At 39.3% G+C, this 25,357-nt stretch overlaps 1 protein-coding gene across 1 annotated transcript in view; it reads left to right on the forward strand.

Moving 5' to 3' along the window:
* Positions 1 to 25,357, forward strand: part of NXPH2 (neurexophilin 2) — a 105,017-nt gene that overhangs the window by 25,345 nt on the left and 54,315 nt on the right. The window lies entirely within an intron of this gene.

Genomic DNA, 25,357 nt, shown 5'->3' on the forward strand with positions numbered 1-25,357 from the left:
CAGTCAGGATTCCACTAGACAAGCAGAACTCGTTCTACCGTTAGGGTCAATTTGCATATTGCCTAGATTAGATAGGTAGGAAGGTAGGTAGATAGGTGATAGATAGATAGATAGATAGATAGATATAGAAAACCATAAATACATATGTGATACATACATACAGTAAGTCTTCACTTACTGCTGTCCATAGGTTCTTGGAACTGTGGCAAAACAATGTAAAACGAAACCAAAATTTACTAGGGGCTAATTGCAATGAACAAGAGTTAGGTTCCTATGGCTTCTCATCAACATTTTGTAAAGTACTCAGCACAACTCCTTTAAGCCGCTAGTTCCCTTTCCCAGGTAGCCTTGTATTGTGGTGAATTTAAACTCATGTTCAGTTTTTTCCATTAAAGTCATACTGCTTACAGATGGTCACACTTGCACAAAATGAAAAAGAAGACGGTGGTACGTCAGTTTGCTTAGTGGGAGAGTTTAGTTATTAAATGAGTGGGTCCCATACCTGCTGAATGTTGCCTCATTTGGGCATTGATCCAAAATTAAAGCTATAAGTTAATACTACAGTAAATTACCTTTAACCCATTTAACTGGTTTGGCAGCCTAACTAGTGGCTTTGACGCTCTCTGTCAAACATACTGACGAATCCTGTGGAAAACTGAGAGTTTGAGGCCATTAGATACCTCTCTGAGCACAAGAGTTGCTGTTATCAAGTCAGGTTACATTTGTAACCAAATTCTTTATGCCGCCTTTCATTGTTACCATGATTCTGTAATTTAATTAATTATTAACACGAATTGAAAAACTTTGATTCTGAAGAGAAAGACATTTTCATTTATAAAAATTCATATAAATGTCTTTAAGAGATTAAATAAAGGCTAATTATTTTTTAGAAAATTTCTGGAGAAGTAGGTATTGGCAAGGCAATTGGCGAAAAAAGTTTCCTAAATCTCTAGGCAGATTCTACACCCAGATTACTTTGCAAGTATGTTCATTTGGGGGAGTGGCTTAAAGGAATTGGCACTGGAAATCTTAGAGAAAGTGCAGGTTTTGTAAGAAATATGACACATAACTTTTATCAGTGGACCCGTCCTCAGAGAAATGATCTTGGTCTTACAATAAAGGATTGGCGTATTTCTATGTTTTGATAGAAAATAAAAAAATGTTTATATTAGAAATTCTAGCTTGCACATTAAGGCAAGAAAAATAAATAAATGATGTTTATATTAGAAAGAAATGAATAAAACTCTCCTTATGCACCAATGGCATGATTGTATAACTAGAAAGTCCCAAAGAGTCAACAGCAATAGCAAAAGCTCATGGAACTAATCAGTGAGTATAGCAAGGTCATAGCTGAACAATGTGAGCAAAAAAAGTAAATTAGCATTATAATCAAAGGAGTATAATAAATATCTATGGGTCCTTACTGACCTAAATTACTGGATAGGGAATGAATAAACAAGTCTCCACGCAGGAGAATTCCAGCTGATTTATATAGATGCTGCCCCTGCAGGGAGGCAGGGAGCCTCTATTCCTCAGACTCGGGCTGTGCATAGGGACTTCCGTCCGTACAGAGCTGTATGGAAAGTGTAAACAATTACTCTGTGGTGGAAACACATGGCAGGCACTATCTCAGGCAAATGATCAGACAAACCCCAGTGGAGAGCCAGTCCACAAAATCCATGACCAGTACCCCTCAAAACGGCTGAGGTCATCAAAAACAAAGAAGCCCGAGGACTTGTCACAGCCAAGAGGAGCCTGGGGAGACAGGACTGAATGCAGTGTGAATGATGGATGGGATCCTGGGGCAGACAAAGGGCTTTAGGGGAAAACTAAGGGAATCTGAACAAAGTATGGGCGTTAGTTAACAATAACATCTCAATATCGGTTTATTAATTACAGATACACCATATTGATATAAGATGTTAGTGATGGGGAAATCAGATATGGGGTAAATGGGCACTCTGTACTACCCTCACAATTTTCTGTAAATTTAAAACTGTTCTAAAGTTAAAAAAAAATATTAAAAACCGCTTAACGTATGTGTGATGTACAATGTACACGTCTCGGATATAGATGTTTCTTCTGAAGTGGCCAAGTGCCAGGCCTCATCTCAGATAAGAAGCCTTCCCCGGCAACCTCTGCCATTACGTCAGGAGGAGGATCCCACTAGATGTCTTATTCTCTCATCCAGGCCCCACCAGACCTCACAGGGATGCCGCTCTGTGAATAGGAATCTGATGCTGAGAAAAGGGGCTGGTCCGCATTTTATGCCTAGTAAGTGGGATTTGAGTGGGAAAGATTTGAGTGGACTTTTCCTCTTCACATTTTTTTTTCACACTGTTAGATACAGGAGGACCTTAAAACTATGCTGGTCTCCAGAATGACACCATTCTTTATTGCTCTGTTCTCAAAATTTATTTTTTAATCCCTCCAGGCCTCCATTTCATAATTTAATGTATGGTTGAAACCAAACTCAAAGTAATTTAGGCATCTCAAATATTTCTAAAGTTATCTCCCCAGAATCTCATTGATGCCTATTACTCAATTTGGTATTTCATACTTAGTGTTGAGTACTAAATTTAATATTTAGCGTTACAGTTTAAATGCAGTATTCCTCACAGCCTTTCAAATAAGAAATGAAGATACCCTAGAAAGTAACATACAGGAAAATTAACTTGAAAACTCTAAACAGAACTATGAGAGGATAAACAAATACTTTACCCATAAAAGCTAATACAGTTGTTAAAATTCACTGTGAGAGCTGCTACTGTTTTATCTGGTAGCCAAGAAAAACAGGAAATGTGATAAAATTATATGTCTCCTTTGAAGAGGAAACAGCAATTTCTCAGAGAGGCAAAACTCTCCCTTGTTCCAGATTCTGAAAAAAAAAAAAAGCATTATTCAGGGTATTTCAAGGTAGTAAAATAAAAGAATTGTTCACAATAGTTTCGCCACCAAATGAAAATGAAATTTATATGATTGTTGCTCAGAGCATCTAACTAAAATATTAAAGCCATAATAATAAAAGGCAATTCCATGCACATAGTTATCTGGGGTGATAGTGTAATGTAGTCCATGTATATTGGACTGTACTCCAAATTCTAATTCACTTGGAGAATGTGTTAGAGAGCCATTGCTCCTGAAATTATGTTCTCTAAACATTATCCTTCTCTTCTGGGTTTCCAGGAATAGCTGTGTCCGGGAGTGCATGGTGGTACATCCTCTAATCTGTGATGTTTGCACTCATGGATTCCTTCCTCAAATATTTCTTTTCAAGTACCTTCTCTGTCCCAAGCTCTCCTGGCTCATTTGATAAACAGGTACCTGCTCTTCTGAGCATCTGTGCTATGAGAGAGACAGAGATAACAAGAAAACACATCCTCAGAAGGCTTTCAGACAGGAAGAGGTGCCATGCAGGAAGAAATCCAGGGTAATGAAAGAGAGAGGTTGGGGTGAAGGGGTGTGGATTGTGCAAGGAGGCAAAGCCTTGTAGAGGCCGGTAAGAAAAAGCCTACCTGATGTCACATTTGAGCTGAGACCAGAGTGAAATGAAGAAGCCAGACATGGGAGTAACTGAAGGAAGATCATCTGATCACTAGAGAGAATGAAAGGTGCAATGATGCCCATTTATTTCCTAACTGAGGTATTTGGAGGTTGAATAACAACGACGTTGAAATAATAAGATATAAATTTTAAAGGAAGGATGGTAAGGCCCATCCTGGTATTACCCCATTTAACATTATCTGGTTCAGGAAAAAGCCTTTTTGCCTCCCCTGATTATGGTGGTGTTATTACATTGCAGCTTTTGAAATAGTAGTTTAATAAAACAGGAGACTGTATCCTCAAAAGATGTTAATAGACTTACATTTTTCTTGGATTATTTTTCCTAAGGTGAGAAAGGTTATAATGAGAACAAGCTTGCTTCTTCCAAAAAACATTGGACTGAGAGACATAAATTTTCTATTTATTAAAGGTTTTAAAGCTAAGGATAATATTGAATGCAAAATTGAAAGAATCTGGTAAATCAATGGGCCTACCATTGTAAGACATAAAATGTAGGCTAATTCTATCACACTTTTACCTACAGGGAGTCATCTTTGAGCTGAAGAGTAAAATGAGTAAAATCATCTGTAAGTGGCCAATGGCCAGGTTTCGATGTTATCAGAAAGAAGGATTTAAGGAGATCTTATCAAACTAGAGGCTTAGTTGGGCCCTAGGCTTGGAAGCATGTTTTCTAGAACTAGAAAGCTTTTTTTTCTTTCTTGATTAAGGTATTACATATGTGTCCTTATCTCCCCTTGGCCCCCCACCCCCCGCTCATGCCCTCACGCCCCTGGTGTCTGTGTCCATTGGTCATGCCCATAGGCGTACATACAAGTCCTTTGGTTGCTCTCTCCCCCTACCTTCCCTCCGAGGCCCGACGGTCTGATTGATGCTTCTCTGTCTCTGGATCTGTATTTTTGTTCATCAGTTTATCCTGTTCATTATATTCCACAAATGAGGGAGATCATGTGATATTTATCTTTCCCTGACTGACTTATTTCGCTTAACATAGAAAGCTTTTCGTTAGTACTCTAAGGTTACATCACACACCGTTCACCAAGTAAATCTATTCCCAAACTTACACACAGTTCTAAGAGTTGAAACTAGTACCTCCAGTGTGGGTTTATTTTATACTTTTTAAAGTATAAAAGCAATTGTTGGAAAATATTTAATAAAATAAACTCATTTAACTTAATCAACTAACTCTTGGTTACTTTTCTTATGTATGCTTCTTCAACAACCTAGAACATGTTTTTTTTTTTCTCTTTTTCTAATTATTTTTATAATTAGACACCCATACCCTAGGTTTCTGGTGTCAGCCTAACTTCTAAGCAAGCATCTCTGAAATGAAAAACAAAACAAATTCTTTATATAAGCAACACACTCCCTGCTGTTCTGCTGTTCGTTTGGTTTAGAAACCAAGGGATGCATTTGTCTGGCCACAAAATATCCTCACTCAGTCAAACTTGCCCGTTCCTTCAGCCAAAAGATCTGTCCAGGGGCCATGCTATGTGAGAAGCCACAGCATGGTCTATGGAATAGAAACCACCGCTGTCATTCACCATTTGCAAGGAGGGCTCCAACACTTCTGCTCTACTCTAGCCTGTAATATTGAGATTTTAAAAATCGTCTGAAGTTGCTGGGCTGTGCATACATCTCCCTTTTCTTTTAATTTAATTTTTGAAGTTATTGTGTAATAGATTTGCCATCATTCAATTGTTTGGAATGTGTTAAAAAAGTAAGGACTGTGTCTTATTCATACCTTTGCATCCCTAAAACTACATAGATTGTGACCTTGTGGCAGCACTCAGTAATGTTTGTTGAATGAATGAATGAATGAATGAATGACTAGACAGGTGAATGGGGCCCCACACTGCTGCTACACATTTATAGCCCTACTTGCTGGGCGAGATTCATGGTGTTTGTGATATCTAGAATACCTAGACGGGTTTTTTTTCTCATTTCATGAGCTGCTTTTATATCCAAAAATGATGAATGGTTTAATTCTTCATTTGCTTGTGTCACTGGCTGTATTTGGAGTATAGATTAATATTTAGAGTTAAATTATTTGCATATGTCTCAAAATTTTTTTTACTCCAGGAAAGACATTAAAAGCAGAACACTCAAGAACTTTCACATTCACAAAATGCTTCTTTTGAACATACTAAATGGTGAACTATAAAAAGAAACATCTTTTCAGCCTTTACAGTGGAAAGGAATAAAATGAGAACTGTATTTTAGATGCAACAAAAGATTGCTTTCTTATTTTCCTCCTATAGGAGCCTCATGTCACCCTGAATATCAATGTGTGTATATCACTTTGTGTTTTCTGTTTAAGACCAAGAGAAAAAAATGTTTAAACTGAAATGCTTCCTAATCAGAGAAATGCCTACGATTCCCCTATTTTCCCTGAGAGTCAGAGGTAATGGACACCCATACCCTAGGTTCCTGGTGTCAGCCTAACTTCTAAGGAGCCTCTTTGAAATGAAAAACAAAACAAATCCTTTATATAAGCAACACACTCCCTGCTATTCTGTTGTTCGTTTGATTTAGATACCAGAAACCGCTTGCACTGCTCTTAAATTAAGTTGGTAGAAGAATGTTTGCTCATTTAAATTCATCTCTTATGAGGAACATAACTTAGACTGTGGTTTTTCATAAGAAATATTTCATGTCAGTGAATTTATTATTTTATCCTGACATTATAAACTGTGCTCTTAACTATTTGTGATTTAAAATGATCACTTTTTTTCTGTTTCTACTTCAAGCAATTGTCCTCAAACTCTTGAATGTTTTTGCTGTTTTATTTTTTAAACTAACAGTTCTGTTTGGGATAAAGAGGCAGGTGAAAGATAAAGTGCAGGGAAACATCTAATTCTTGAACTTGTGTTAAATTGTATCTTTTTAAGATTTGATTTTGAATATTTTATATGTTCAGTATTCATTATAAAAATTTAAAAACACATTGGTAGTACAGAAAAAGTATCTGAAAGTAATTTTATAAACATAAAGGAATAGTAACTTTACTAATCAAACCTGAAAATTTAGTACTGTAAGAAATTACAAGTCCAGTAAGAAATTACAAGTCCAATAAAAATAGCAAACTGTAGTCTTTAGGTAAAAGAAGTAGAAGTGGAAGTGAGAATGCAAAAATACTTTTCTTTTATTCCATTTTATTATATAATTACAGAATAGCCCTTAAGCTTGCCAATCACAATGAATATTTTTTAATGCCATTCTTAGTCTAACTTCAAGTGCTTTGTTTTGTTTATTGATTCCTCTTAAGTCTTAGGTTTGTAGTCACATGCCATCTTTGATTTCTAAAAGCAAATCCAGTAGCCTATAAGTAAAAGTATGGTGATTTCTTTTTCCTCTCATAATACATACATTTCCCACAGTATATTTGTGTGTGTGTGTGTGTGTGTTTAAACCTCAAATGCTGACATTTTCCATTTCTGGACCATTTCTATTCACCACCATTGAGTCTTTATAGTTGGTAGGATACTTTCTGCACACATTTTTGTCATTTGTACTGTCATTCTTCTCCACAGCTTGGACCATGATGGGGAGACTGCCCCCAAAGTGGCCTCATTGGGCAGTAGGCTGCCTCTTTGCAGTGCTGGTCTGTAGAGTGGCTAACCGACACTGAGCTAAGGTTCCGTGGCTGCTACTGCGTGCTCCATGTGCAGCATCCCCTTACACCGTTGTGGAATGGGTTTAAAGGGCCAACTTAGTCCAGTCATTTGATAAAAGGAGGAAGAGCGATAGTGTGCTGCCATCTTCCTCACCTCTTCCTCATGACTATGAGCACCGCCCCCAGAATTTCAGTCTGTGTATGGTGATTTTGACCATCTCTTTGTAGACGAGACCACAGCCATGTCATCCCATGTGTGAGTGGAATGCCTGAACTGTCACCAAGTGGAGTTATGATCCTTCAATCATTGTGTTATTGTGAAGTATAACAAATTTAATAAATCATTCTATTTTATTTTTTAAATATATTTTATTGATTTTTTTACAGAGAAGAAGGGAGAGGGATAGAGAGTTAGAAACACCGATGAGAGAGAAACATTGATCAGTTGCCTCCTGCACACCTCCTACTGGGGATGTGCCAGCAACCAAGGTACATGCCCTTGACCAGAATCGAACCCGGGACCCTTCAGTCCGCAGGCCGACGCTCTATCCACTGAGCCAAACCGGTTAGGGCAATAAAACATTCTAGATATAATGAAAGCACTTGCCTGTCCTCCCCAAACCCTGCAATTCAGCTCTCCTCTTTCCACCCCAGAGGTAATAGCTATCCTGAAATCGTAGAGGAGCTTTGTTTGCCATTCTACATACTTAAGTACATGTAAATAAATTTATATACTCTTTAGGACTACTTTCACTTAAAAATGACAAAGCATATCACACAAGGGGCATCCATTTTCAGCTGTTTGCTTAACCCAACATTATACTGCCAAGATTTTTCCATTTTGAAACATGTATTTCATTTTGACTGCTATAGTGTGTACCACTGTATAAATATGCCACCGTTTATTTATCCATTCTCTTTTTGATGTACTCAGATTTCTCTGATTTTTTCCCTGTTATTAGAAAGGATTATATAATTCACTTCCTTGTATAAGACTTCAAGTCCATAAGAAAAAAGTTACAAAAAATACATATGCTTGATAAGAATATTGTTGCTGTTTGTGGTTGCCATATCCAAGACCAAGCCATATTTGTTATTTTTAATTACTACCATTTCTCTATTGTGATGTAATCCATTATGTTCAAGCTCAGTCTCTAGGCCTTCTGGATACCTTTGGAACCTGAGCTTCAAATGTGGATTTATTTGGAACTCTGCTTGCCAGGGTTCTTGTTCCAGCATTAAGAAGGGTTCTGGAATCTGGAGAAGGCTGTGTGTAGATTAAATAGGATTCCAGAGACAAAATATAACTATGAAAGGCATTTGGGGGTCAGAGGAGCCTAGTTTAAAGGAAACTAAGATCTCCTTAGTCTCAGGACCTCATGCTTTTTATTAACTCAAATTGTCCTGAGGCAAGGCAGAGATATACACTTCAAAGGGTCAGGGTTTCCTATACAGAGGGTTGTCAGAATGGAAGAATTAGTATACTGCTGTCCAGGTGTTTGGCCAGTAGGAGACAATAACATGTAGATTAAGATGCCCTGAGCAGTCTGGCAGCAGACAATCAATTTAATGTATCCTATTCAGGTTTGGGGAAATGCCATCAGCCATTCCCAACAGGTGACAACATATGTGACTCAGCCCTTGTTGAGTCCCCAAGTTCCATCAACCTTTTGATGAAACTCTTGCAATTATGACATGCTGGAATTGGCTTCCTGCATCTGCTGACATTGCAAAACTTGAGTCTGGATTTAAATTAGGTCACTATTTCTTTTTTTAAAAAAATCATTATTGTAAGTATTACATATGTCTCTTTTTCCCCCCATTGACCTCTTCTAGCCCTGCCACCATCCCCCACCCCAGGCCTTTTCCACCCTATTGTCTATGTCCATGGGTTGTGCATATGTTATTTGAATTCACTGAATGACTTTGACTTGCTCTGGGCCCAGTAGCAAAGGCAGATGCCTGCTTGCTAGAGCTGGCTAGAGTGTCAGCGGTGGGAGGTATGCTCTGTTCTCCCAGGGGCCCCGCTGGCATCTTGTACGCACTCCTTCAGCAGATGTCACATTCAGACATCGTGGGATCCACTGTTGTTAGCAGGTACTCATGGTGTGTCTGAGAACCATAGGAAGAAACCTTTAATTTCACCTCTGATTCTACAGTTATACCAGAGTTTTTTCATATGAATATTCAGCAAAAATATTAGTGAGAAAATTTCTGTCAAAAACACACGCTGATACTTTCCCATAAGACCCCAATTTATCTTTTAATTATTAAAAGCAACCACTGTTTTATTCAGTACGCTCTATTTGAAAGCCCTTACTTCATCCCAGGGTTCCTCGGTTTTTTAATTTATGCAGGGGTGGGGGGTAGAAATCTGCACCTCCTTCAGGGCTCCAGCCCCTAATTACAGCTAAGTGCCTGAGGATAGAGTCAAGTGTCACCTTCGAGGTATCTCACATCTGAAGTTGTTGAGAATAAATTTAAAAATCTGCATGCTGAGCCTAAAACTCATTATTCCTGGGATTAACACCTTGGTAAGTAACTGGTTCAATTGGAGCCAAATTTTGTGTTCTCTTTCATTTGGAATGCTGGCATTTGGCTAGAATTATGGGCAAATGATGGCCGGGGGTTGACTTTGCAAGCCCACGAAGTACAGAGCCATATGCTAGATTCTATGCATGGTGTCATGAATTAGCAATAGTGCATTTTACCACGGTAACATTCTTCCCATAGATACCCACACTGAGTGCAGTAGAGGGCTTTCTCTGCTTTGGGGGTCCTCCACTCTGTCCTGAATCTGGTTAACTATGTAAGGGCAGGAAGGAAACAGGAATAAATGTATTGGGCATCCCAGTCATTTCTAGCAGTAATCCAGAATGGGATTAGATGTAACCATCAGAGAAAGTACATGATATACTCAGTACTTTACTTTCAAGTCCATTTTTGCTACTTCTGTGCTTTAATCTAGATTTTTTTATTCTAGTTAAACTAGGACATGTGTCTAGGTTATCTCATTTTAGCGCTCAAAGTAACTCATGAGTGGCACTACCTCTGGAGATGGGGAAATTTGTTAAATGACAAGAGATGCCATCCCCAATTGAGAAATCAGGTTGTTTATCTCTTCCAGAAATTACTGGGATTTGGATCATACAATTTCAGAACTTCATTATATTAGAAATATGAAAACAAAAGTGGGGGATGATTTCCTATTTTTCTCCCATTCTGAAAAATCACTTCAAAGAGAAGGTAACTGTTAGGATTCTGGTCAAACATTTTCCATGGCCATCTCTCACTCCCCAGTACTCATCGCTGTCTGAGTGGCTGGATGAATGAGTGTGTGAGAGGTTGTGCAGAACATCCAGCTCTTGGGCCAGAGCGTCCCACGGCTCTGCCAACACTATGTTGGCCAGAGATGATAACTACTTCTGAGCATCATGCTCTGCAGACCGACTCCCACCACCAGCTTCATCCTTTCCCATCCACAGCAAAGCTGAGGCGTCAGCAGCGTTCACGGGGAATCGGGCCAAATCGTCAAACAAAGGTGTTTTCACTCCCTTTCTCAGATCTGCCAAGTGGATTTCTGTTCTGTTATATTTTAAAATCAGTCATTTTCTCCAGAAGTTGACACAGCACATATTACTTGCCAGGAAAATGTGAAGGAGGAGGTGGGAAGTAAGGAGGTTGTCCCAACATGGCTCTCCTCTTTCAGGATCTATTTCAAGGTGTATCCCCTCCCCCGCAACCCCCACTCACATCTCTACTTGCATTGGCCAGCTAAATGCACAGGGGGACTGGGTGCCTGCTCCAACATGGCTTCAGCAGAATGTTCAGCCTGGCCTCATGCACATCATTTCGGATCCATTACGCAGCCTCCCTTTCCTCCGAAAGCCCCACTGTGAACTAACCCTTCCTGTGATCTATAAAGCAAGCAAGAGACTTTAAACCTTATAATGTAATAAGAATTAAAATGTGGATGATAAAAGTTATTACACATGAGTGAGTTTGTCTCTCCAAATCAAGGAAATAAATTAGGTTCCCTGCTTTGTGGCATATGGTATCCTCAGAATTGCCTTCACATAATTATAACTCTGTTTATTAAAAGGAATTATGTAACAATATGGTTGATTTATTCTGATGTGACTGGCTTAGGAACTTAATTGGACTCTGTAATATTCCTGAGATAAAATTAAATTAATTAGCAGATTCATTTCAGGATGAGTGGAACCCTCTATCACACCATGGTAATCTCCTGAAAAGGTGTGCAAGCAAACAAGCCAGGTTCAAGAACAATTGGACATCTCTGGGGCATGCTAGGAGAGGATACCAAAACGAGCACCTTCAGCCAGAACGTTGAAAAATAACACCTCACCTCCTGCTCTTCATTCTTTTTTTTTTTTCCCAAAAGACAGACTTTGTCAAAGACTTCAGTAATTCTAGGACTGACTCTTTCTATGGTGATCAGAGCTCAATTACTGAAATTTTTTCCAATTCCTGACTTGCCTGACCCTTTTCAATGTTGCAACCAAGCTCTCTAGCTCTCAGTTCATTCATGTGGTGGGACCCTAATGCGGAGACTTGCACGTGAGCTTGAGCCCAGCATGGGCCAGTTTGCACAGTTATTTTAAAAAATGTATATATACATATATACATATATAGTATATATAAGTTGTTGTTATTATTATTATTATTATTATTATTATTGATTTCAGAGAGGAAGGGAGAGGGAGAGAAAGATAGAAACATCAATGATGAGAGAAGATCATTGATTAGCTGCCTCCTGCACACTCTACACTGGGGATCTAGCCAGAAACCTGGGCATGTGCCCTGATGGGGAATCGAGCCATGACCTCCTGGTTCATAGGTCAACACTCAACCACTGAGCCACTCCAGCCGGGTATGCATGGTTCTTTTCTGTGGATGTAGGACAGCAGTGCAAATGGCACCACTTTACACAAGAAGATCACAGTGAACAGCTGTAGATGGATTAGAGTAAAATGGTCACGGCTATTACAAATTCTGCATGTGCAAATAATGCTAGGATCAATAACTGCATCCTCCCATCTGCTTCCTACCTGTTCTCCCTGTTTCTGGTTTTGTTTCTTTTTCTTCTCATTCTAATCCATTATCTGCAGTGCCAATACAATATGTATTTTGTTTTGTTTTGTTATTTTATACACATACAGATCCTGCCTCAACTAAAACAGGACCTGAGGCAGCTTCACTTCTGCTGGGTTCATCCTGCCCTGCGCCTCTGATCATGTCCCTGCTTGAGAGCAGGTGGCTTTCCATCAACAGAACTGCAGAGCAAAATCACGCTTCCTCAACCTGGCATCCAAGTCCCGCTGTAACCTGCCTCCTCCCTGTTCCCCTGGCCTTGCCCAGCACGATCCTACCGTGGGGACCTGTGTGGCATGGAACTGGGGACTTCTTGCCGTTTCCTCCCTCGCTGTTCCCTTTCTCCTCTCTGTGCGCTCCATACATTTGCTCCTCCCATATTCTATTTCCGAATAGTCCTTACCACACTGTGTTTGTGTCCCTTAGGAAACTTCTGACCATCACAGGCAGGAATCATCTCTTCCTCTTCAGAATGTGTGTGTCTGTGTGTAAAATGTTGTAGGTGTCTATGCCTGCTAGTTTCATTTACAGAGGGGCTGTGGCCCGCCTCTCTGCAGTGCCTCCTAGTAGGGCAGTCTAACATGAAATCTATCTAAGATGGAATGCGATGATTACTTGTTGCACGAATGAAAGCACATTATTATTATTGTGGCGGTGGTTGTGGTTATTGTTGCTGTTATTTTATTTTTATCATTGATACAGGGCTGCGAGTTTCTGGCCCTCAGGCAATAGAACATTGCCGGTGGAAACGGCAATTGCAGTTTTATTCACCGTCGTGCATCCAGTAGTGGACTTTAATATTGTTTTAAGAAGTTCCTTCTTTTTAAAAAAAAAAAAAATAGACCCTGTTCCCTGGGTGTTCATTAATTACTAGTAGCAAGATGTCTTTCAGGGTTTGCTGACCTCATTGTACTGTCTGGTGAATCTGAGTCATATGCACACAAGGTATCTGAGGATGGTGTTACAGGTATGTCCATCCCCAAAAGAAGCTGACCAGACACAAAATTCCCAATTTACCCGATTCTGCCCGGATTCTGGCTGCTTTGCCGCCGTGGCACAGGTGGCATGAGCGATAACATGTTTCCTGAATGAGGACTACCCAGCAGAGCTAGGGGAGCGAACTCAGACAGCTCCCTCGGCTGTGACCCTTTGTTTCTGTGTAGTTAGATCAGAGTTGCACTGCAGGGCATTGAACTTGGGTGCTTTGATTTCCTTTGTTGTAAGAACAAAATTGTAAAAGGGAGAATAGAACAGAGGCGCTTCTGTAATGAACACTGAAGTTACCGGGGAAATCCATACTGGACAAAAGACCCACTTATCAGTGCCATGACAAGCCTTTGAATAACCACAGTGTTTTTTCTCTGAGTCTTTCATCCAGTGGACCTAGATAATACATATATCTTTAAAGACTAGATAAGATTTTTGCACACATTGAGGAGACATGAAAATGTTTTCCAAAATAAAATTGGCAGTATAATGCATTATTCCACGTGCTTTTCTTCGTTATTGTGTTTAATTACCAGAACAGCCCCCTTGTTACATATCATTCCCATTTTACAGATAGAGAAAATAAGTGAATAGACAAAGAAAAAGAAAAGAGAAGATAAAGAAAAAAGTAATAAAGTCACATTTGGAACTCAAAACCTAATCCAAGCTCGGCTTCCTTCCCACTGCACTCAGCTGTGAGTGCGTTTAAGAATGAAGATGTTCTGTTGAACAAGACAATAGAGCAACTCCGTCGGGTTGGTCATTGAGTTGTTAACCACAACATAGGCTGGCAGCCTTCTTCAAAGGATGGCGCGCTGCAGAATTCAAAGAAGTGCTCCACTTAATAGTTGCCTGGAAATCGTGTAAGTATTCTACAGCTGCTGATTACAATACCAACAATTTCAAGGGGTGGCGGGGGCACCCAGTTCTGACTCATCCAAATACACTGCTATCCGCTGCTTTTGACTTCAGAGAGAATACCCTTTGAGAGGCTGAGACTCCCACAGACAGAGAGACTCTGAAATACCTATTAAAATGTGGGGGCTTGGAGACACAGGAAAGTGAGAAACGAGGACACCGGAATAGAACCCAAATCCTTCCACAAAAATTGGTCTCAACTTTAAGCTCTTTTCATACTCACAGAGTCGCAGGGGACTAATGAGATTTTAGGTCAGGAAAACCAACATCCCCAAGTTCAAGCATCCATTATCATGGATTTTCCGAATAGCAGCATGTTTATGTTTAAATACAGTTTATTACCTGACAAAACTCTCTTTCCTGCCAGACCCTAAATTACTGAATTCCCCAGGCTCTTATTCTTGGCCTTCTCCTCCCTTGCTGAAATCTTTTCACCACATTGAAAGCACAGGTGCTGACCTGGAGTTGGGACTGGCATCTGAAGTAAGGAGCAGGGCAGGCTTGTAGGACTGACCCCTTAACCTTTGGTGTGTATCTGGGTAGATCGTATCAGAATTGAGTTACTAATAAATGATAGGACATCCAGCTGGGACCAGAGCATTGCCTGTTGGTGGAGGTAAAACAACCCACACACGTTGAAACTGAATGCTCAGAACTTTTACTCCCCTTCTAAAATATAAGGTGGGGAGCAGAGATTAAACTCCATTTATCTTTGTATTGCTAATGTTCAGAACATGATAGGTGATTAAGCTTTTATTGAATTGAATATCCCCAGGCTGAGTCCTGCTTCTTAATAACTTCCATGCATTCCAGACTGAACCTGTACAACTACCCAAAATGCTTCATTCTTCTTTTACTTGATGTTGCTTCTAATATTTACAAACAGCATTCCTATTTTCAACCAAATCGTCTATCTTCTTGATGTATAACTACAAGTCCTTCCACTATTTCTGACCTTATGTTCAGGAGCCTTCCAGATCCTGGTGAGCATCTTCTGGAGACAGCTCATTGTGCAGTGCCCCTTTTAGAGCCAAGTATGCATGTCAGGAAGCAATCTGAGCTGCGTGGGTACAGTAACCTCCTTTGAGGGCCCAGTAAGTCCTGCTCTTATAATGCAGCCAGAAGTGGTGAGAACTCTCATAGCTGTCATATTCCCTGTTGGCTTAATTGTAATTACGGAACAATTAAGCATAGTTTGTTTTTTTTACATGAAATGACAGTTTCTGCAGAAATTGTTTTTCAAGTTTTGCAAGACTTCACATTTCTCTCTATTAATTTCAATTCTTTCCTTTTTGCCTTTCAAGATCTTTTTCATTCTTGGTTCTGTAATCTGATATATTAATAACGTCTTCCAGTCTTGAGTCATAAGTGATTTCCCTCTTGATTATACAGAAATAAATCTAGATGTTCATTCAACCCCTATTTAAAGTCAGAAGTTCTCAGATATTCTAAATAATGCTGCTATATATCGTGCCAGATGTGTTCTAGACTTATTGTCATGATCATTTGTAAGGTACATAAATGTTTAATTACTATGTTGTATACCTTAACCTAATATAATATTGTATGTCAACCATAATTGAAACATAAATGCTAATATCTATAGAAGTCAGATGTTTCTAAAGCTCGATAACTTTCTATTCTTCTACCTTACCTCCAGTTAATAAAATGGTCTCCTGTTTACCTTGATTTCCTTAAATGCACTTACCACTGGATCATTCATACTAAATATTCTCATAGAAAATATTCAGCCAATAGAAAAATCATCTTTGAGAAAATTTATTCAAATTATTTAATTATAGGCCATGTAAATATATGAAATGAGAAATAATTCTTAGAACATACAATGCAAGTTACTTCAATAAATTCACTTTTCTCAAGTTTGCAAAAAGAAAAAGAAAACCATGTAAGATATTTGCATGTCATGTCGTACAGGACAGGAGCTAACTTAAGAGCAACTAGTCACAGAAGTTGCATGAGAAGAGGAAATGCAGTCAATTGCTTGGAAGTTTACTTTGAACAATATCACATTTTGTGATTTGCCTCAGAATTTTTTCATGTAACTTGGAGCCTTTGTCTATAAGTCAAAATGCCATGACATGTATAATCAACAGCAGCAAGCAAACCTCTAAAAGGGGAATAAAAAGCATAAGCAATGGAACCAGGAAGAGCCATATTATTCAGAATCGAGAAGTGCCAGTTATTAGGACTTCAAATAAAAGGTTAAGGCCACAACTGAATGCCAGCAGAAGGAACACTTAAAAGACCCTAGGCTGAGAAAAAGATGTCAAAGAGATCACAGCACAGGTTATAAAGCTAGGTGACAAGGCAGAAGGACAGACCTGACTAATGAAGCTTTGAGGGACAGGAATCAGAAGGCTGGTCAGCATACCTGAGAGAGCCTGAGGATCTCTCCTTATTCAGGAACAAGTCTGACATAGACATAAGTTTACAGGAGACCTTCTCCTGAAAAGTCTTCACCTTCATGGTTTAACACGGCCAGTGATTCTACTTTTTCTTCTTAACTAACCATGCAGGTGCTTTTTAAATGGTCTCTTCCATTGCTGTTATACATGACAGCTCACCTGAGGATCTTCCCAACCTTTCCCTCCTCTTTATGACTTTCCATGGGTCAAATTTTTGTACAGGACTCTAAAAACATTTTTGATTGCCCAAGATGATTATATTCCTAGTCACAGAGCCCACTGCTAACACAGCATGCATGAGATCAGCCAACTTGGAAGCTGTGTAGTAGTTCATAGATTATGATTTTCAAGTTGACATACTCTGGGTTTAAACAAAGATGTCTGAGAGCAACCAGCCAGTTCCTTAGCCTACTTTGCTACATTAGTCACATTTTTCTTATTATTTCTGTTTCCTCTTTATCCCCGTATTCATCCACTCCTGCCCACTTGTAGCAGCCCACAAGACATAATTTTCAGATTTTGGCAGAGGTGCATACATGCAGATTATAGGTTGAGATGATGTATAACTCATGAGAACTGGGAGAAATAACTATAAAGCTTTGGGGCAAATAAAGAAATACTATTTCAAAAAGAAGTGGCTTAGCCCAGCTGCAGTGGCTCAGTGATTGAGCATCGACCTATGAACCAAGAGGTCACAGTTTGATTCCTGGTTGGGGCGCATGCCCAGGTTGCAAACTCCATTCCCAGTAATGCATGTGCTGAAGGCAGCCAATCAATGATCCTCTCTCATCATTGATGTTTCACTCTCTCCCTCTCCCTTCCTCTCTGAAATCAATAAAAATATTTTTTTTTTTAAAAAAAGAAAGAAGTGGCTTAGGAATTGGGAAGCTAGACTTGTCAAGGACATGCTACCACCTCCCCCTTTAGGTGATTTGATGGCTTTGATCACTGTCAGCCAGAATGTTGATTTGAGACTTGAGTTTCCAGGCTGGTCATTGGGCCTTAAGCTTCTAGACCTCTCCATGGGTTGACCTTCCTGGTTTCTATCAGATCTATCTATGAGGGCGCTTAAATCTTTAATGTGTAATGTCCACAGATTTCTGAAGGCTCATCCTGTTGTTTGTGTGGAAACAACATAACCAACCAAGTTCAGATGAGTGTTTTTAGCCCAGTAGTTTCATCACTTGACTCCAACCTTAAGTTCCCAGAGCCCTGGGGAGACTATGCCAAAAAGTAGATTATCTGTGAGTGGCCACTGTTCTCTCCTCTAGAGGATTTATGTAACATTTGGGTTTCTGTGGTCATCATTGCACCATCAGCTCCTAGATAAGAGCTAGCATGGACAGGTACTCAATCAAAGTGTACTGCTTAAATTTAACGGAGCCTCTTTTTCAATCTTATCTATTTACTTTTTATTTTTATTTATTGATTTTAGAGAAAGGAAGGGAGGGAGGGAGGGAGGGAGAGAGAGAGTGGGAGAGAGAAATCAATTTGTTGTTCCACCCATTCTTGCATTCATTTGTGCTTCTTGTATTTGCCCTGACTGGGGATCAAACACACAACCTTGGTTTATGGGGACAACACTCTAACCAACTGAGCTACCCAGCCAGGGCTCTGATCAATTTACTTTTAATGACTTTCCCCCCACAAGAACAGAGCAATACTGAACCTGTACTCATTTATCTGTTCAGTAGATATTCCACAGCCTCATATTATGAGTACAGAGAACATACACTTTGCAGAGTGAACAAATGAAAAGTGGTTCTTATTCTTAAAAAGCAAGTAATATAATGGAGGAGGTATAAACTGAATAGTAAAAGTTAAGTAAATACTGTTAAATGTTTATGGAAGCTCTGAAAAGAAGGAGCAACTCTCAAACAAATAAAAGGGAACAGTTGGTATTGAGAGGAGACCTCTCTCAGGAGGTAATGTTTAAGGTGAGGCTCAAAGGTTGATGATAAAGATTAGAGGGAAGAGCATTCCAGGGAGAGAAAAGGACATATGTGAAGCCCCTGATGTTAGAGTTATCTATTGCTGTGTAACAAAACACGCCAAACATAATGGCATAAAACAACCAATTTATTGGGTCCTGTGGATCGGGACTTTGGATTGGGTTCAGCCGGGATGGCTTATCTCTGCTCCATAAAGTATGGGACATCATCTGGAAAGACTCAAAATGCCTGGGTGACTCGGATGGGTCGGACTGAAATCAGCTGGAGTCATTAGGACTTCACCCCCATGTCTATTATTTGTGTCAACATGATTCAAAGGCTAGGCTCCTTGAGGCCATGAACCTGAGCATCTACATATGGTCTGCCCACTGGTCTTCTTCATAACATGGTGCCTTGGAGTAGAAATATTTCTTACATAGTGGCTTAGGGCCTCAAGAGTGAACAGATGATGCCCAGCCTTTAATGACCTGGCATTAGAAGTGTTATAGACTGAATTATGTCCCCCCAAAAAATCATATTTTGAAGTTCTATCCTCCAGTACCTCAGAATATGATTGTATCTGATGATGGGCTTTTAAAGAGGTAATTAAGGTAAAATGAGGTCAAATGTGTGGGCCCTTCCAATGTGACTGGTGTCCTTAAAAGAAATGAGGACAGAGAAAACCCAGACAAAAGGATGGCCATGTGAGGACACAGTGAGAGGGCAGCCGTCTAAAAGCAAGGAAAGATAGCTCAGAAAGAACCAACCCTACTGGCTCCTTGATTTCAGACTTCTAGCCTCCAAAGCTGTGAGGAAATAAATGTCTTTTGGTTGAGTTACCTGAAGGGGGCCACGGGATGCAGTGATTGTGATGACAACTGAGCAATTCAGGTGAACAAAGCTATTGGCTTGAAGGGTAGTGATCTTAAATGTAGAGACTGATGATTGGGTACAAAATAGGGTTTGAGGGTAAAACTGACAAGACTTGAACATCTGGGTATGAGTACAGACATAAGTGAAGGTATGAAAGATCACTACCAGATTTCTGCCATGAGAAACTAAAAGTATTACTTACTGGGTTGGGAGAAATGAAGAAATACAGATAGGGACAGGAAGGGCAATGCAAATCAAAAGCTTTTATTTTGGACATTTAAACCATCTTTTGAACTTTCCCCTAATGGAGTTCAGCAAATTGCCCCTCAAACAGCAGTCCAGAGTGAAAAAAGATCCCTAATTATCATTCACATTTCTCTCATCTACCACAAGGAGAATAGAAACTATCTGGAACTATCAAGGACAAATGCCAAGGTCACTTCCAACTTTCAGGGTGGGATCCAAGTATGCAAGTATGTACTAAAAACTGTTCTTTCAATTAAAATAATAATAATAATATAAAACTAGACCTGATCAAGTATCAATTTCATTTTATTAAAGAAGAAATATCACTTCTTTAAGGAACAAATCCAATTTGTCCCAGAAAATAATTGGAACAGTATTAGAACTCTGTATACATCTAGAAAAGAATAGAACTTTAAGCAGAATTTGATATCAATCCATTTTTAGAAGAGTAAATAACATTTTCTTCTTAAGAACAACAGGTATAACCTGTTCTCTGATGAAATACTTAGCAAAACATAAAGAGAGTTCTGAATGTTAGGAGCAGAATAGACCCATACCTGGTAATCTGTGACTTTCTTGAAAAGCAGGTAATCTTGTTGCATGATTGGGCCAACATGTATACAAAGAAATAGAGGGAAAGTTCTGATCTATTTAACTCTAGAAAATTAAGTAGATTTACAAGACACCTTAAAAACTACCAGGAAATGGCTTAAACTCTTTAGCAAAACTTTTTTGTCTGCAAGATTACAAACATTTAGGTTGCAGAATGAAAGCAAAAGTCATTTAAATGTTTATAAAGCCATATCTCATATTTTTACTTTTTTTTCTAATTTTAATCAATAGTTTTGACTTTATTAGTCTAGACAATGCAAACATTTTTATCAGAGAATAAATTCATCTACATTGTTGTTCTGGCATTATTCTCATGTAGTAATTTTTTATTTATACTTTGTTTAAAAGCATTTTATATGCCTTAAGGAATAATGTGTTTCAAGTTAAAGCCATCTGCCGACTTCTGGTAGATTAAGCACCATCTTATTAAAAATAATAATAGCTGCCCTAGCTGGTTTGGCTCAGTGGATAGAGCATCAGCCTGTGCACTGAAGGGTCCCGGGTTCCATTCCAGTCAGGGGCACATGCCTGGGTTGCAGGCTCAATCTCCAGTAGGGGTCGTGCCGGAGGCAGCCAATCAATGATTCCCTCTCATCATTGATGTTTCTATCTATCTCTCCCTCTCCCTTCCTCTCTGAAATCAATAAAAATATATTTAACAATAATAATAATAATAGCTAACACTTATTGATATTTTTCTATATGTCAGGTAAGTAATTGAAATGACTTTTCACTTCATTTATTTTTACACCAGAAAATTGAAATCTCAGTTTTAGAGAGTGTTTTGATCTGCTAGGACTACTATACAGAATACCACAGGCTGGGTGGCTTAAACCACATAAATTTATTTATTTATTTTTAATATGTTTTTATTGATTTCAGAGGGAGGAAGGGAGAGGGAGAGAGAGAGAAACATCAATGATGAGAGAGAATCATCAATCAGCTTCCTTCCACATGCCCCCTCAAGCATGTGCCCTGACCAGGAATCGAACCGTGACCTCCTGGTTCATAGGTCAACACTCAACCACTGAGCCACACCAGCCAGGCTATTTTTTCACAGTTCCGGAGGCTGGAAGTCCAAGGTCAAGGTGCCCCAGGATAGGTTTCTGACAAGACCTTCTTACTGGCTTTACAATGGTTACCTTTTAACCATGTCCTCACCTGGCCTTTAGTGCACACAGAGAGCACCTTTGTGTCTCCTCCTCTTAAAAGGCACTAATCCTGTTGGATTAGGACCCCAACTTCAGGACCTCATTAACTTTCATTACCTCTTTAAAGGCTCTCTCTTCAAAGCAGCCACCTTGGAGGCAAAGCTTCAACATATGAATTTTGGGGGAACACAACACATTCTGTAACAGAGATAGTAAGAAACGTACCCCAGGTCAGGTACCCAGGGAGTATGGGAGCCGGGTTTGGAATTCAGGCAGCCTAACTCTAGAACTTTGAGCCTCCAACTACTATTTTCTGTTTTCACTCTCTTAGCTTTCTGTAGTAACATCTGTTTCTGTCTTCCAGAAACCTTGGCAGGGTACTAAAAAATTAGAAGTAAATACAGTGGGTGGGCAGAATTTTATAATTTATTTAAGTCAAATGATAGGAAAACATGTCTTATATACCCAACCAATCAAATTTGGCTTTTGGTGCTATGTTGGAGGTGTGTGTGTGTTCCTTTTCTAAAAAATTTATGTAAATTAAGCAATTTAGTTGGATTGAATATGCTTAATCTCCTTAAGGAGAATATAGCATAATAATAGTCCAATTTAATAACACAATTTCTGTATCTTGCTTAATAATCTAGAGGGAAATATATCAACACTAGGTTAATTAAACTCTGTGTTGGCCATGTCGTGGGAGATATTATGAATGGTGCTGAGGAGAAAAAATGAATATGCAAATACTTACAGTATCAAGATACAGTCAAGAGATTGTAGCTCAGATGGGACAAGCCCATACATCCATGAAAAAAGAATGTAAGTGGAGATAATGTGAATGACAGTAAATGATAGAAGTAGGCATACTGGAATAATGATAATACTTCTTACCTGTGCATTTTGAAAATTCTTTACACTCAGTAAATGGGTTTTTAATACCAGAAAATAAAAAAAAAGCACAGAGATGTTGTCAGAGAGAGCCCCTGATCACTGAAGCTAGAAAATACAATTCTTATCAGAATACTATTTTGAAATACAAAGAACAACTATATACATAGCTTGGTGGGACAAGAATGGGATAAACTCAAGAACAGAACACAGTGCATCTGCTATGCCAAATATTATGTAACATAAGCATAACTAACATCCTTTTGCCTCAGTCTTAAATTAAAATGAACAGTGAAAAAGAGTTTGCGTTCATGAACTTTACCTAAAATTGTCTCAATTTAGCATCTATAAATGAATTATTTGCCTTCAAGTCAGCAGATAATTACTGGTCAGATACGCATATCATATAAGGAACCATGGCATTGCGGATTAATCGCCTTTCTTCCTCCCCAAGAAGTCCATATCTACCCCAGATTGGAACATAGTAAAATGGGGTAAAATCTGAGTTCAGAAGGTGAGTAGTTATGTGAGCTTGTCTTACCTATTTGGAGATGCAGAGTCCATTAAACACAAAGCATCAGAAGAAAAGTTTATAAATCGGTCACTTAGTAAATATTTGTAGTGCATCACTTCAGATACCTGCACATTTATAAACTTTCAGAGGTTTAAAATAGTAAGATAAAACATTCCAGTAATTAGCTAGCCTCTCACTTCTTTTGTTATGGAATAGACATAATCCATGTTTATGTTTCAGACTACATTTTCAAAGCAAATACAAATTGTATTTTAATCATGCTGTATCTTAGCTCATCTTTTTTACTGCTCCCTTTTGTTAACACAAAATCCATGAGTTTTCCATCATCTGGAACACCAGAAAAAGGGAGGGCTTAGTAATAGTACCAGCGTCAATCACAGCAACTGCTGTCCCCTCATTGATGTAGTCTCTTCCATCATAAATTGATTTTCAACCAGGTATAATCTATTGTTTTATGAGAGCCTAGTTCCAAAGAGAGCATGGAGCATAATGCCTGCTGCATTATCAGCACTCTGCTGCTGTTTGCTTAATTAATTATACTATTCCTCTTTGTGAGCCACAAGGCAATTTGGACAAGAAACACACACACACACACACACACACACACACATTAGTGGTGAAGTTCTACCATTTCACCAAATTACTTTAGCACTGAAGGAGTCATATAGTATGAGCTACTAGTGTTCCTCCCTGGTGACACTATGCTCTTCTTAAAGGTAGAAATAACAATAAATAATATAAAGGGTGTCCTGGCCTGGTGTCTCAGCTGATTGAAGCCTCATCCCTACACCAAAAGGTGGCAGGTTTGATTTCTGGTCAGGGCATGTACAGGAAGGTTTCCCTCTCTTGTCTCTCTCTCTCTCTCTCTCTCTCTCTCTTTCTCTCTCTTTCTCTCTCTCTCTCTCTCTCTCTCTCTCTCTCTCTCTCTCTCTCTTCCCCTTCTACTCTCTCTAAAATCAATACACATATCCTTGGGTGCGGATAAAAGTAAATAAATACATAATAACATAAGGAGAAAATGGTCAGGATAAAAGGAACAGGTTTCCAACAGTGAAAAATGATCTGCCGAACTCTGGCCCCACGGAGCCATATAGAATGTAATATACACTGTTTGTAAGTACACCCCCCCCCCCCCCCACACACACACACACACACCAGCCCATTCAAGAGCATTGGTTTGGTGAAGTTAGGTTTGATAGGAGATCATTTCTTGCTGCAGCCTTGTCACATACTGCAAACTCTGAAAGCATGACTAAGATTGGTGGAACATAGGCATGCTAAGTATAATGCAATACTCCCTCAAGTTGATAACATTTTCTATCTACCTAAAGTTGTTCCAGATAAAATGTTAGGAAACCACTACATGAATGCTTTAGGAGTAATGATGAAATCACCCAGGGGCTCAGAGAGTGTAAAGACTAGCCAGTGATGGAGAGTGTACTGGGAGGAAGGGCATCTGAGGCTACAGACGAGGACCTTAGACTCTGTCTCAGCTCCGTCATACTCCAGCTTCCGGACGAAACAATTGTGGGGCTTGTGGTGAGAATTCTGGTTTCTCTCAGTCTGAACATTGAAAAGAATGATAGTCAACACAGAGCAGAACTGTGAACTAAGCTGAGTGCTGAAGACCTGACAGGAAGCAAAGTGAATTTTAGTTTCCCTTTATGATGTAAGACCTAAGGCCTTTTAGATGTCTTACCCTAGGAAAGGGCCAGCTTCCATGTCTTCCATGGAGACACAGCTGGGGAAGCAGGATGCTAAGAAAAATCAAGGCTGTACCCAAATAGGTGGCTTAGCGCTTCCTTGGAGAAGAGTGGCCTTATGGCTTAATCATTGACAGACAGATTAAGGGACAGATTTGAACTTGGTTCCTCCTCAAATGCTAGATACTCTGCTAAGGACATTTAGCCATGGTTTCTCTACCCATTTTTCAGTATTTATCATGTACAGTGACTTCTTTTTTCCATTGCTTCCTTCTGGAGCTAAGTCCTCTGCCACTGATGAGTGTTGCTTTTCAAGGCTTCATTGAATCTACTTGGATTAAAGCTTTGAGCCTGGAGAAACACAGTTTGTTTGTTTGTGCTTCTGTACTTTTCTTTTTATAATATATTTTTATTGATTTCAGAGAGGAAGGGGGAGGAAGAGAGAGATGGAAACATCAATGATGAGAGAGAATCATTGCTTGGCTGCCTACTGCACACCCCCTACTGGGGATCAAGCCCTCAACCCTGGCATGTGCCCTTGTCCGGAATTGAACCCAGGACCCTTTAGTTCACAGGCTGACCCTCTATCCATTGAGCCAAACAAGCTAGGGCTGTTTGTGTTTCTTGACTGTGCTTCAATGTGAAAGCCTTCGATGAATCTCATCGGTGCTGTTCTAGAAAAGAAAACATCTCATCTCAAGCAGTTCTTGTATCTGCTTGCCCTACTGATAGACATACAATAATGTGGTGCTCAATCTTTTCATTTTTGTTTACCCAGAAAATAAGTAATCATGG

The sequence above is a fragment of the Myotis yumanensis genome, unplaced genomic scaffold, assembly GCF_028538775.1.
Source record: "Myotis yumanensis isolate MYYU_CA2020_CCGP unplaced genomic scaffold, mMyoYum1.0.hap1 SCAF_8, whole genome shotgun sequence".
NCBI lineage: Eukaryota > Metazoa > Chordata > Mammalia > Chiroptera > Vespertilionidae > Myotis > Myotis yumanensis.